This window comes from Bombus affinis, chromosome 4, assembly GCF_024516045.1.
Source record: "Bombus affinis isolate iyBomAffi1 chromosome 4, iyBomAffi1.2, whole genome shotgun sequence".
In the NCBI taxonomy this organism is placed as follows: domain Eukaryota; kingdom Metazoa; phylum Arthropoda; class Insecta; order Hymenoptera; family Apidae; genus Bombus; species Bombus affinis.
This window is the reverse complement of record NC_066347.1, coordinates 6,062,408-6,076,682: the sequence shown is the minus strand read 5'-3', so window position 1 is coordinate 6,076,682 and position 14,275 is coordinate 6,062,408. Positions and strand designations below refer to the sequence as shown.

The 14,275-nt window shown below is 35.7% G+C and overlaps 1 long non-coding RNA gene across 6 annotated transcripts in view; it reads right to left on the bottom strand.

The window, feature by feature from the left end:
* The window catches only part of LOC126915718 (uncharacterized), a 52,813-nt gene that overhangs the window by 28,989 nt on the left and 9,549 nt on the right, over nucleotides 1-14,275 (bottom strand). For all 6 annotated transcript variants that reach the window (XR_007710299.1, XR_007710300.1, XR_007710301.1 and 3 more), the window contains exons 3-5: nucleotides 9,554-14,191; nucleotides 4,785-9,422; nucleotides 16-4,653 (exon numbers count right to left, since the gene is read on the bottom strand). This is a non-coding gene — a long non-coding RNA (uncharacterized LOC126915718). The remainder of the gene's footprint in view (nucleotides 1-15; nucleotides 4,654-4,784; nucleotides 9,423-9,553; nucleotides 14,192-14,275) is intronic.

Sequence of the window (14,275 nt, the reverse complement as noted above, 5' to 3'; positions counted from 1 at the left end):
TAGTGCAATGTTTACCTGAAAATCGAGAATCGATTTTCAACGTCCTGAGCTACCGATCTTCTTCTTCAGTCTTTAAAATCTTAAATAACTATTCTGTAGCCTTGTCTGTCTCTAATGTAACTCTCTGTCCGTCCGTTCGGGAAAAATGTGCTTCTTAAAATGGTCGTCCGTAAAACAAAAGAAGATCGGTTTGCTCGTGAAACACATCCTGTCGTGCTACCCGTAAAACAAAAAGATTCCCTATGTTACATGAACTCTAGGGAGTTTACACCTCTCCTCCTCGTGTTGACAATTACATCGCTAATTGTCTTCTCTGTAAGGGGTCAGCTTACTCGAGTGGAAGAAATTCCCTTCAGATCTCCGATTACCGTTATCCACTTCATATATGGAGTTTGAAATCCTTCTTAGAATTTTGAAAGGTCCTTTCCTAATTTCTTCCAGCTTATTTCTATTCATTTTGTTTCCGTTGTGGGTGAAGACCATATCACCGATTTTAAATTCGTGTTCTCTTCTTTTTTTATCGTATTTTTGTTTGTTGATTTCGAAATTTCTTGTCGAGTTTTTGAATGCTTCTTCTCTGTCTCTTTTTAGGTTTATCTTATTTTCCATTATTTCCTAAGGGACGATTTCAATCATTTTTCCATACATTAAATGATTTGGGGCAAATCCCGTTACACTGTGTCTGGTGTTATTGTATTCTTCTACGCTTTCTTCTGCGATTTTTGTCCAGTTTCTCTTATTTTTGTCTGAATTGATCTTACATCTGATCCTGTTTACTAATGTTTGATTTACCCTTTCGTTCAGTCCAGTGGAGGATGGGCAGTCTGTCGAAGTGAAAATTAATTTAATGTTCCTTTTTCTCGCATACTCTTGAATTTCTTTGGATGTCATTACTGGGTATCGGTCTGCAAGGAAAATTTTTATGGAATCAGTTTCTCCTGTCGAGTCTATAAGTTTTATGATATCTTCTGAGCGTTGTGTTTTCGATGTGGAGATAAAAACAGCCCTTGAAAAATGATCGATGAGTATGTGCATGTATTTCTTTGGTGAGTTGTTATTGGAAAAACCTCCGACCGTATCGAATGACAATATTTCAAACGGTTTCCTAGCTGGTCCTAGTTTCGACATAAACCCGATCGGTCTTCTCGTTCTGCTTTTATTCTTGATGCAGATTTCGCAATGTTTGCAGAATTTGTCGACAATTCGGTCCATCTTTTTGAAATAATAAAAGGGTCGGATTTTCTTCAGTATATGGTTTCTTCCAATATGACCAAAGAAATCATAAACCTTCCTTATGATATATTCACCAAACTCTTGTGAGACGAATATACGTTGGCGTCCTTTAATATTTTTTAAAAAAATCTCTGATTTTTTTATAAGGTCTTTCGTATTTTTAATATTTTCTCTGTTTTCTTCTTGGTCTTGGATTATGTCTTGTTTTTTTTATAATATTTGCTACTTTCAAAACATCTTCTTCATTCTCAAAGCTTTCTAAGACGGGGTTCCTGGATAGTGTGTCTGCCTCTATGTTGTATTTTCCTGGAGCATACATGATCTTGAAGTTGTACTGCGACAAGTAGTGTATCAGGTTTCCTAAGGTTTCATCGGTTCTTGCCTTGATTCTCATTCATTCCAATGGTTTATGATCTGAAAGGACAGTGAAATATCTACTAATTAAACAATGTTGCCAGTATTGAATCGTCTCTTTAATAACAAGACATTCAAGGTGGATTGCTTTTCTCTTTGCCTCTGTTGGTTTCAATTCTCTTGAAAAGTACACAATCAGATATAACATCCCGTTGGCTCGAGGTTGCTTTAAAACTGCTCCTAAGCCCTCTCCACTTACATCTGTGTAAATAAATACTTCTTTGTTATGGTCGTATATTGAAAGGATCAGGCTTGAACAGAGGTATTCTTTAATCTTTTGAAATGATTGTTCACATTCTTCATTCCAAATAAATTCTGTGTTTTTTCTTAATAATTTGTGTAGTGGTTCCAAGAGTTTGCACGCGTCTTCTATGAATTTATAATAAAAATTTATTTTTCCTAGTAATTGTCTCACATTCTTCTTATTTCTTGGACGTTCAAATTCACGTATCGCTTTTAGGTTATCTTTTCCTGGTTTCACACCATCTTTCTCTATAATGTGGCATAGGTATTTTACTGAGTTCTCTGCGAATTTACATTTGGCCAGTTTTAATCGGAAGCCTTCTTTCCTTATAACCTTCATCAACTGCTCTATGTGTTTGATATGTTGACCAAACGTTTCGGAGAAGACTAGGATGTCGTCGATGTAGTTAATGCAAAATTCTGCTAATCCGTTCCTTCTAAGAGTATTTGCCAGCGCCCGTTGGAAAATAGCAGGAGAGATTTTTAGTCCGAACGGTAAACATTTCCGTTGCCAGTGTCCATTTTGTGTTATGAAGGCTGTCTTCTCTCGGTCCTCTTTTTCTATTGGAATTGATCAAACGCTGAATTAATGTCAAACGTTGAGAAAAAACAGCAATATCCCGCTTTGACTATGATATATTCATTTCTTGGGAACGGTTGCCATTCCAGAACTACAATTTTGTTTATCTCTTGGAAATCAATACACAGTCTATCTCCACGATTCGACTTCTTTTTAAAAGCTAGTGTCATCGGTGCTGTGAATGGTGAACTGATTCCTCTGTTAGATCCTGTTCTAGTAATTTCGTACTCTGGAATTCTATTTCTCTCTGATCTGGAATGCCACATCTGTATGGTTTCTTTGATATGTATTGGTTTTCAGTTAGCTCAATGGAAGCCTCTTGATATTTCCTAGTTCCCATATCGAATTTGTGTTTGGCAAATATGTTTATATATATTTCTCTATATATTATAGAAAATTTATAGATAATTCTTTATATTTTATAGAGAATTTCTCTATATTATATATTCTCTATTCTTTATATTCCTCTATAAGCTGGCTTACCTCTTTTTTTGTAGGTTATTTAGGTGTCCTAGGTTGTCCATCTTCTTGTATTCTGTAACGTTTATCTTTCTTCTCTGATTATTTCTTCTTTCTTCTTTTCTATTAAATATTATTTCTTCTTTGTCGTCTACTTTCTGACTAACTCTCAAATTCTCATCTTGCTTCAACTTGAACTCTCTTATGGTGTCCAGCCCTAAGATCAGATCATATGTGAAGTTATCATTGCACACTATATAAACATTTATTTCTTTCTCTATTTTATTAATTTTCATTCTAAGTTTCGCCCGGCTATTCCTGAAGTCCTTCCCACTGATAGTCTTAAACATACTCTTGTCTTTTATTATATCTGCCTTTATTTGGTCAATGATTCTTTGGTTAATGTAGCTTGCATTGGCTCCAGTATCGTAGACGCCTTCAACCTCTTTCTGGTCATTGATTCTAACTCAGAGCTTTATCAGTGATTCGTACTTCTCCAGGTATTTTAGTTTTTTCCATTCTCATCTGGTGTTATTGCTTCTTTACTTTCTGTTGTGAATGCTTCTAATGAATTTACCTGCTTTTGGTTCCTCTGAGCATTTCCGTTTCTGTTTCTGCATACTTGTGTTGGGTGAAATCGGCCTGGGAAATTCAGTGCTTCACAAATCACACACAGTTGTTTCTTGGGTGGTGGCTCTGGCTTTCTGTCCAATCTTGCATTATTCTCTTGTATTTTTCTTCCTTTCATCTGGTCTTCATATTGCCGCAAGTGTCTGATTAAGTCATTTGTTGATTGTACAGCTTCTTTATCGATTTTATCTTGAATGTGTATGGGTAATCCAATAACAATTAGATTTATCCTTGTCTCTTCGGAGGTCTTCCTCCTTACTTCCAATATTAATCGTTCCTTTTTTATGGCATATTCAATGAATGATCCTGAAATATATTTAAAGTTATAGGCGTATTGGGCTGCCGACCAACCTTTATTGCTAAAAGCTTTTAGAAATGCCGCCTTCCAATTTTCCCAGTTGTATTCTTCATCCTTCAGCAGATTTGTTTGGTACCATTCTGATGCTGTTTTTCCCAAATATTTCTTCAAATTCTTGATCCTTTTTTCGTCGTTTTGGATCTCGTATTTTTCGCATTCCGTTTCATACTCTAATATCCAATCTGTGGCTTTTTGCGTTCCATCAAATTGTTTTATGACAAAGTCCGTGCCTTCCCTCTCATGCATGTTTTGTTTCTGGAAGATCTCTAATAATGTTTCTATTTGAAGATTGGGCTTTTCGGTTTCGGAATTTATTTATTTCGGAATTTATTTTTTTCGGGCTTTATTTTCCTTGTGGGGACGATCTCCGATACTTCTAAGTAAATATCTCGAAACACTAAGTTTAAACTTGTATCGATGTATGACGCTGCTGTTGGCGTCATCCATCGTGACTGCAATGTTTCTGTAATGGCCTACCTTGGTTAAGCTGTTTGCGGCTTTCTTCACTATCGATAAACTGAATAACCGCGGATGATGATCTCTTGCTTGATATTCTGGAGGAAAGACATAACATACTTCATCTTTTGGTTTTCTTATGGATTCTATGCATTCTATTTTCTCCCCCCTTGCGTTCTCGTTCATGACAATACGTAGCTTCACTTCTAACGGCATGGCGTAGTGAAAATCGATTTGTAAGATCGTAATCTGGGGATAATTCAGGGATCGATTCTGTAGTCTGAAAATCGAGTTTTTATTATGAAGTAAATAATAAAATACAAAAATAAACAACAATTAGTATGCGTCTATAACAATAAATAACAATGATTATCTAAACGGGAAATAACAAGTCTTTAGTGCAATGTTTACCTGAAAATCGAGAATCGATTTTCAACGTCCTGAGCTACCGATCTTCTTCTTCAGTCTTTAAAATCTTAAATAACTATTCTGTAGCCTTGTCTGTCTCTAATGTAACTCTCTGTCCGTCCGTTCGGGAAAAATGTGCTTCTTAAAATGGTCGTCCGTAAAACAAAAGAAGATCGGTTTGCTCGTGAAACACATCCTGTCGTGCTACCCGTAAAACAAAAAGATTCCCTATGTTACATGAACTCTAGGGAGTTTACACCTCTCCTCCTCGTGTTGACAATTACATCGCTAATTGTCTTCTCTGTAAGGGGTCAGCTTACTCGAGTGGAAGAAATTCCCTTCAGATCTCCGATTACCGTTATCCACTTCATATATGGAGTTTGAAATCCTTCTTAGAATTTTGAAAGGTCCTTTCCTAATTTCTTCCAGCTTATTTCTATTCATTTTGTTTCCGTTGTGGGTGAAGACCATATCACCGATTTTAAATTCGTGTTCTCTTCTTTTTTTATCGTATTTTTGTTTGTTGATTTCGAAATTTCTTGTCGAGTTTTTGAATGCTTCTTCTCTGTCTCTTTTTAGGTTTATCTTATTTTCCATTATTTCCTAAGGGACGATTTCAATCATTTTTCCATACATTAAATGATTTGGGGCAAATCCCGTTACACTGTGTCTGGTGTTATTGTATTCTTCTACGCTTTCTTCTGCGATTTTTGTCCAGTTTCTCTTATTTTTGTCTGAATTGATCTTACATCTGATCCTGTTTACTAATGTTTGATTTACCCTTTCGTTCAGTCCAGTGGAGGATGGGCAGTCTGTCGAAGTGAAAATTAATTTAATGTTCCTTTTTCTCGCATACTCTTGAATTTCTTTGGATGTCATTACTGGGTATCGGTCTGCAAGGAAAATTTTTATGGAATCAGTTTCTCCTGTCGAGTCTATAAGTTTTATGATATCTTCTGAGCGTTGTGTTTTCGATGTGGAGATAAAAACAGCCCTTGAAAAATGATCGATGAGTATGTGCATGTATTTCTTTGGTGAGTTGTTATTGGAAAAACCTCCGACCGTATCGAATGACAATATTTCAAACGGTTTCCTAGCTGGTCCTAGTTTCGACATAAACCCGATCGGTCTTCTCGTTCTGCTTTTATTCTTGATGCAGATTTCGCAATGTTTGCAGAATTTGTCGACAATTCGGTCCATCTTTTTGAAATAATAAAAGGGTCGGATTTTCTTCAGTATATGGTTTCTTCCAATATGACCAAAGAAATCATAAACCTTCCTTATGATATATTCACCAAACTCTTGTGAGACGAATATACGTTGGCGTCCTTTAATATTTTTTAAAAAAATCTCTGATTTTTTTATAAGGTCTTTCGTATTTTTAATATTTTCTCTGTTTTCTTCTTGGTCTTGGATTATGTCTTGTTTTTTTTATAATATTTGCTACTTTCAAAACATCTTCTTCATTCTCAAAGCTTTCTAAGACGGGGTTCCTGGATAGTGTGTCTGCCTCTATGTTGTATTTTCCTGGAGCATACATGATCTTGAAGTTGTACTGCGACAAGTAGTGTATCAGGTTTCCTAAGGTTTCATCGGTTCTTGCCTTGATTCTCATTCATTCCAATGGTTTATGATCTGAAAGGACAGTGAAATATCTACTAATTAAACAATGTTGCCAGTATTGAATCGTCTCTTTAATAACAAGACATTCAAGGTGGATTGCTTTTCTCTTTGCCTCTGTTGGTTTCAATTCTCTTGAAAAGTACACAATCAGATATAACATCCCGTTGGCTCGAGGTTGCTTTAAAACTGCTCCTAAGCCCTCTCCACTTACATCTGTGTAAATAAATACTTCTTTGTTATGGTCGTATATTGAAAGGATCAGGCTTGAACAGAGGTATTCTTTAATCTTTTGAAATGATTGTTCACATTCTTCATTCCAAATAAATTCTGTGTTTTTTCTTAATAATTTGTGTAGTGGTTCCAAGAGTTTGCACGCGTCTTCTATGAATTTATAATAAAAATTTATTTTTCCTAGTAATTGTCTCACATTCTTCTTATTTCTTGGACGTTCAAATTCACGTATCGCTTTTAGGTTATCTTTTCCTGGTTTCACACCATCTTTCTCTATAATGTGGCATAGGTATTTTACTGAGTTCTCTGCGAATTTACATTTGGCCAGTTTTAATCGGAAGCCTTCTTTCCTTATAACCTTCATCAACTGCTCTATGTGTTTGATATGTTGACCAAACGTTTCGGAGAAGACTAGGATGTCGTCGATGTAGTTAATGCAAAATTCTGCTAATCCGTTCCTTCTAAGAGTATTTGCCAGCGCCCGTTGGAAAATAGCAGGAGAGATTTTTAGTCCGAACGGTAAACATTTCCGTTGCCAGTGTCCATTTTGTGTTATGAAGGCTGTCTTCTCTCGGTCCTCTTTTTCTATTGGAATTGATCAAACGCTGAATTAATGTCAAACGTTGAGAAAAAACAGCAATATCCCGCTTTGACTATGATATATTCATTTCTTGGGAACGGTTGCCATTCCAGAACTACAATTTTGTTTATCTCTTGGAAATCAATACACAGTCTATCTCCACGATTCGACTTCTTTTTAAAAGCTAGTGTCATCGGTGCTGTGAATGGTGAACTGATTCCTCTGTTAGATCCTGTTCTAGTAATTTCGTACTCTGGAATTCTATTTCTCTCTGATCTGGAATGCCACATCTGTATGGTTTCTTTGATATGTATTGGTTTTCAGTTAGCTCAATGGAAGCCTCTTGATATTTCCTAGTTCCCATATCGAATTTGTGTTTGGCAAATATGTTTATATATATTTCTCTATATATTATAGAAAATTTATAGATAATTCTTTATATTTTATAGAGAATTTCTCTATATTATATATTCTCTATTCTTTATATTCCTCTATAAGCTGGCTTACCTCTTTTTTTGTAGGTTATTTAGGTGTCCTAGGTTGTCCATCTTCTTGTATTCTGTAACGTTTATCTTTCTTCTCTGATTATTTCTTCTTTCTTCTTTTCTATTAAATATTATTTCTTCTTTGTCGTCTACTTTCTGACTAACTCTCAAATTCTCATCTTGCTTCAACTTGAACTCTCTTATGGTGTCCAGCCCTAAGATCAGATCATATGTGAAGTTATCATTGCACACTATATAAACATTTATTTCTTTCTCTATTTTATTAATTTTCATTCTAAGTTTCGCCCGGCTATTCCTGAAGTCCTTCCCACTGATAGTCTTAAACATACTCTTGTCTTTTATTATATCTGCCTTTATTTGGTCAATGATTCTTTGGTTAATGTAGCTTGCATTGGCTCCAGTATCGTAGACGCCTTCAACCTCTTTCTGGTCATTGATTCTAACTCAGAGCTTTATCAGTGATTCGTACTTCTCCAGGTATTTTAGTTTTTTCCATTCTCATCTGGTGTTATTGCTTCTTTACTTTCTGTTGTGAATGCTTCTAATGAATTTACCTGCTTTTGGTTCCTCTGAGCATTTCCGTTTCTGTTTCTGCATACTTGTGTTGGGTGAAATCGGCCTGGGAAATTCAGTGCTTCACAAATCACACACAGTTGTTTCTTGGGTGGTGGCTCTGGCTTTCTGTCCAATCTTGCATTATTCTCTTGTATTTTTCTTCCTTTCATCTGGTCTTCATATTGCCCCAAGTGTCTGATTAAGTCATTTGTTGATTGTACAGCTTCTTTATCGATTTTATCTTGAATGTGTATGGGTAATCCAATAACAATTAGATTTATCCTTGTCTCTTCGGAGGTCTTCCTCCTTACTTCCAATATTAATCGTTCCTTTTTTATGGCATATTCAATGAATGATCCTGAAATATATTTAAAGTTATAGGCGTATTGGGCTGCCGACCAACCTTTATTGCTAAAAGCTTTTAGAAATGCCGCCTTCCAATTTTCCCAGTTGTATTCTTCATCCTTCAGCAGATTTGTTTGGTACCATTCTGATGCTGTTTTTCCCAAATATTTCTTCAAATTCTTGATCCTTTTTTCGTCGTTTTGGATCTCGTATTTTTCGCATTCCGTTTCATACTCTAATATCCAATCTGTGGCTTTTTGCGTTCCATCAAATTGTTTTATGACAAAGTCCGTGCCTTCCCTCTCATGCATGTTTTGTTTCTGGAAGATCTCTAATAATGTTTCTATTTGAAGATTGGGCTTTTCGGTTTCGGAATTTATTTATTTCGGAATTTATTTTTTTCGGGCTTTATTTTCCTTGTGGGGACGATCTCCGATACTTCTAAGTAAATATCTCGAAACACTAAGTTTAAACTTGTATCGATGTATGACGCTGCTGTTGGCGTCATCCATCGTGACTGCAATGTTTCTGTAATGGCCTACCTTGGTTAAGCTGTTTGCGGCTTTCTTCACTATCGATAAACTGAATAACCGCGGATGATGATCTCTTGCTTGATATTCTGGAGGAAAGACATAACATACTTCATCTTTTGGTTTTCTTATGGATTCTATGCATTCTATTTTCTCCCCCCTTGCGTTCTCGTTCATGACAATACGTAGCTTCACTTCTAACGGCATGGCGTAGTGAAAATCGATTTGTAAGATCGTAATCTGGGGATAATTCAGGGATCGATTCTGTAGTCTGAAAATCGAGTTTTTATTATGAAGTAAATAATAAAATACAAAAATAAACAACAATTAGTATGCGTCTATAACAATAAATAACAATAATTATCTAAACGGGAAATAACAAGTCTTTAGTGCAATGTTTACCTGAAAATCGAGAATCGATTTTCAACGTCCTGAGCTACCGATCTTCTTCTTCAGTCTTTAAAATCTTAAATAACTATTCTGTAGCCTTGTCTGTCTCTAATGTAACTCTCTGTCCGTCCGTTCGGGAAAAATGTGCTTCTTAAAATGGTCGTCCGTAAAACAAAAGAAGATCGGTTTGCTCGTGAAACACATCCTGTCGTGCTACCCGTAAAACAAAAAGATTCCCTATGTTACATGAACTCTAGGGAGTTTACACCTCTCCTCCTCGTGTTGACAATTACATCGCTAATTGTCTTCTCTGTAAGGGGTCAGCTTACTCGAGTGGAAGAAATTCCCTTCAGATCTCCGATTACCGTTATCCACTTCATATATGGAGTTTGAAATCCTTCTTAGAATTTTGAAAGGTCCTTTCCTAATTTCTTCCAGCTTATTTCTATTCATTTTGTTTCCGTTGTGGGTGAAGACCATATCACCGATTTTAAATTCGTGTTCTCTTCTTTTTTTATCGTATTTTTGTTTGTTGATTTCGAAATTTCTTGTCGAGTTTTTGAATGCTTCTTCTCTGTCTCTTTTTAGGTTTATCTTATTTTCCATTATTTCCTAAGGGACGATTTCAATCATTTTTCCATACATTAAATGATTTGGGGCAAATCCCGTTACACTGTGTCTGGTGTTATTGTATTCTTCTACGCTTTCTTCTGCGATTTTTGTCCAGTTTCTCTTATTTTTGTCTGAATTGATCTTACATCTGATCCTGTTTACTAATGTTTGATTTACCCTTTCGTTCAGTCCAGTGGAGGATGGGCAGTCTGTCGAAGTGAAAATTAATTTAATGTTCCTTTTTCTCGCATACTCTTGAATTTCTTTGGATGTCATTACTGGGTATCGGTCTGCAAGGAAAATTTTTATGGAATCAGTTTCTCCTGTCGAGTCTATAAGTTTTATGATATCTTCTGAGCGTTGTGTTTTCGATGTGGAGATAAAAACAGCCCTTGAAAAATGATCGATGAGTATGTGCATGTATTTCTTTGGTGAGTTGTTATTGGAAAAACCTCCGACCGTATCGAATGACAATATTTCAAACGGTTTCCTAGCTGGTCCTAGTTTCGACATAAACCCGATCGGTCTTCTCGTTCTGCTTTTATTCTTGATGCAGATTTCGCAATGTTTGCAGAATTTGTCGACAATTCGGTCCATCTTTTTGAAATAATAAAAGGGTCGGATTTTCTTCAGTATATGGTTTCTTCCAATATGACCAAAGAAATCATAAACCTTCCTTATGATATATTCACCAAACTCTTGTGAGACGAATATACGTTGGCGTCCTTTAATATTTTTAAAAAAAATCTCTGATTTTTTTATAAGGTCTTTCGTATTTTTAATATTTTCTCTGTTTTCTTCTTGGTCTTGGATTATGTCTTGTTTTTTTTATAATATTTGCTACTTTCAAAACATCTTCTTCATTCTCAAAGCTTTCTAAGACGGGGTTCCTGGATAGTGTGTCTGCCTCTATGTTGTATTTTCCTGGAGCATACATGATCTTGAAGTTGTACTGCGACAAGTAGTGTATCAGGTTTCCTAAGGTTTCATCGGTTCTTGCCTTGATTCTCATTCATTCCAATGGTTTATGATCTGAAAGGACAGTGAAATATCTACTAATTAAACAATGTTGCCAGTATTGAATCGTCTCTTTAATAACAAGACATTCAAGGTGGATTGCTTTTCTCTTTGCCTCTGTTGGTTTCAATTCTCTTGAAAAGTACACAATCAGATATAACATCCCGTTGGCTCGAGGTTGCTTTAAAACTGCTCCTAAGCCCTCTCCACTTACATCTGTGTAAATAAATACTTCTTTGTTATGGTCGTATATTGAAAGGATCAGGCTTGAACAGAGGTATTCTTTAATCTTTTGAAATGATTGTTCACATTCTTCATTCCAAATAAATTCTGTGTTTTTTCTTAATAATTTGTGTAGTGGTTCCAAGAGTTTGCACGCGTCTTCTATGAATTTATAATAAAAATTTATTTTTCCTAGTAATTGTCTCACATTCTTCTTATTTCTTGGACGTTCAAATTCACGTATCGCTTTTAGGTTATCTTTTCCTGGTTTCACACCATCTTTCTCTATAATGTGGCATAGGTATTTTACTGAGTTCTCTGCGAATTTACATTTGGCCAGTTTTAATCGGAAGCCTTCTTTCCTTATAACCTTCATCAACTGCTCTATGTGTTTGATATGTTGACCAAACGTTTCGGAGAAGACTAGGATGTCGTCGATGTAGTTAATGCAAAATTCTGCTAATCCGTTCCTTCTAAGAGTATTTGCCAGCGCCCGTTGGAAAATAGCAGGAGAGATTTTTAGTCCGAACGGTAAACATTTCCGTTGCCAGTGTCCATTTTGTGTTATGAAGGCTGTCTTCTCTCGGTCCTCTTTTTCTATTGGAATTGATCAAACGCTGAATTAATGTCAAACGTTGAGAAAAAACAGCAATATCCCGCTTTGACTATGATATATTCATTTCTTGGGAACGGTTGCCATTCCAGAACTACAATTTTGTTTATCTCTTGGAAATCAATACACAGTCTATCTCCACGATTCGACTTCTTTTTAAAAGCTAGTGTCATCGGTGCTGTGAATGGTGAACTGATTCCTCTGTTAGATCCTGTTCTAGTAATTTCGTACTCTGGAATTCTATTTCTCTCTGATCTGGAATGCCACATCTGTATGGTTTCTTTGATATGTATTGGTTTTCAGTTAGCTCAATGGAAGCCTCTTGATATTTCCTAGTTCCCATATCGAATTTGTGTTTGGCAAATATGTTTATATATATTTCTCTATATATTATAGAAAATTTATAGATAATTCTTTATATTTTATAGAGAATTTCTCTATATTATATATTCTCTATTCTTTATATTCCTCTATAAGCTGGCTTACCTCTTTTTTTGTAGGTTATTTAGGTGTCCTAGGTTGTCCATCTTCTTGTATTCTGTAACGTTTATCTTTCTTCTCTGATTATTTCTTCTTTCTTCTTTTCTATTAAATATTATTTCTTCTTTGTCGTCTACTTTCTGACTAACTCTCAAATTCTCATCTTGCTTCAACTTGAACTCTCTTATGGTGTCCAGCCCTAAGATCAGATCATATGTGAAGTTATCATTGCACACTATATAAACATTTATTTCTTTCTCTATTTTATTAATTTTCATTCTAAGTTTCGCCCGGCTATTCCTGAAGTCCTTCCCACTGATAGTCTTAAACATACTCTTGTCTTTTATTATATCTGCCTTTATTTGGTCAATGATTCTTTGGTTAATGTAGCTTGCATTGGCTCCAGTATCGTAGACGCCTTCAACCTCTTTCTGGTCATTGATTCTAACTCAGAGCTTTATCAGTGATTCGTACTTCTCCAGGTATTTTAGTTTTTTCCATTCTCATCTGGTGTTATTGCTTCTTTACTTTCTGTTGTGAATGCTTCTAATGAATTTACCTGCTTTTGGTTCCTCTGAGCATTTCCGTTTCTGTTTCTGCATACTTGTGTTGGGTGAAATCGGCCTGGGAAATTCAGTGCTTCACAAATCACACACAGTTGTTTCTTGGGTGGTGGCTCTGGCTTTCTGTCCAATCTTGCATTATTCTCTTGTATTTTTCTTCCTTTCATCTGGTCTTCATATTGCCCCAAGTGTCTGATTAAGTCATTTGTTGATTGTACAGCTTCTTTATCGATTTTATCTTGAATGTGTATGGGTAATCCAATAACAATTAGATTTATCCTTGTCTCTTCGGAGGTCTTCCTCCTTACTTCCAATATTAATCGTTCCTTTTTTATGGCATATTCAATGAATGATCCTGAAATATATTTAAAGTTATAGGCGTATTGGGCTGCCGACCAACCTTTATTGCTAAAAGCTTTTAGAAATGCCGCCTTCCAATTTTCCCAGTTGTATTCTTCATCCTTCAGCAGATTTGTTTGGTACCATTCTGATGCTGTTTTTCCCAAATATTTCTTCAAATTCTTGATCCTTTTTTCGTCGTTTTGGATCTCGTATTTTTCGCATTCCGTTTCATACTCTAATATCCAATCTGTGGCTTTTTGCGTTCCATCAAATTGTTTTATGACAAAGTCCGTGCCTTCCCTCTCATGCATGTTTTGTTTCTGGAAGATCTCTAATAATGTTTCTATTTGAAGATTGGGCTTTTCGGTTTCGGAATTTATTTATTTCGGAATTTATTTTTTTCGGGCTTTATTTTCCTTGTGGGGACGATCTCCGATACTTCTAAGTAAATATCTCGAAACACTAAGTTTAAACTTGTATCGATGTATGACGCTGCTGTTGGCGTCATCCATCGTGACTGCAATGTTTCTGTAATGGCCTACCTTGGTTAAGCTGTTTGCGGCTTTCTTCACTATCGATAAACTGAATAACCGCGGATGATGATCTCTTGCTTGATATTCTGGAGGAAAGACATAACATACTTCATCTTTTGGTTTTCTTATGGATTCTATGCATTCTATTTTCTCCCCCCTTGCGTTCTCGTTCATGACAATACGTAGCTTCACTTCTAACGGCATGGCGTAGTGAAAATCGATTTGTAAGATCGTAATCTGGGGATAATTCAGGGATCGATTCTGTAGTCTGAAAATCGAGTTTTTATTATGAAGTAAATAATAAAATACAAAAATAAACAACAATTAGTATGCGTCTATAACAATAAATAAC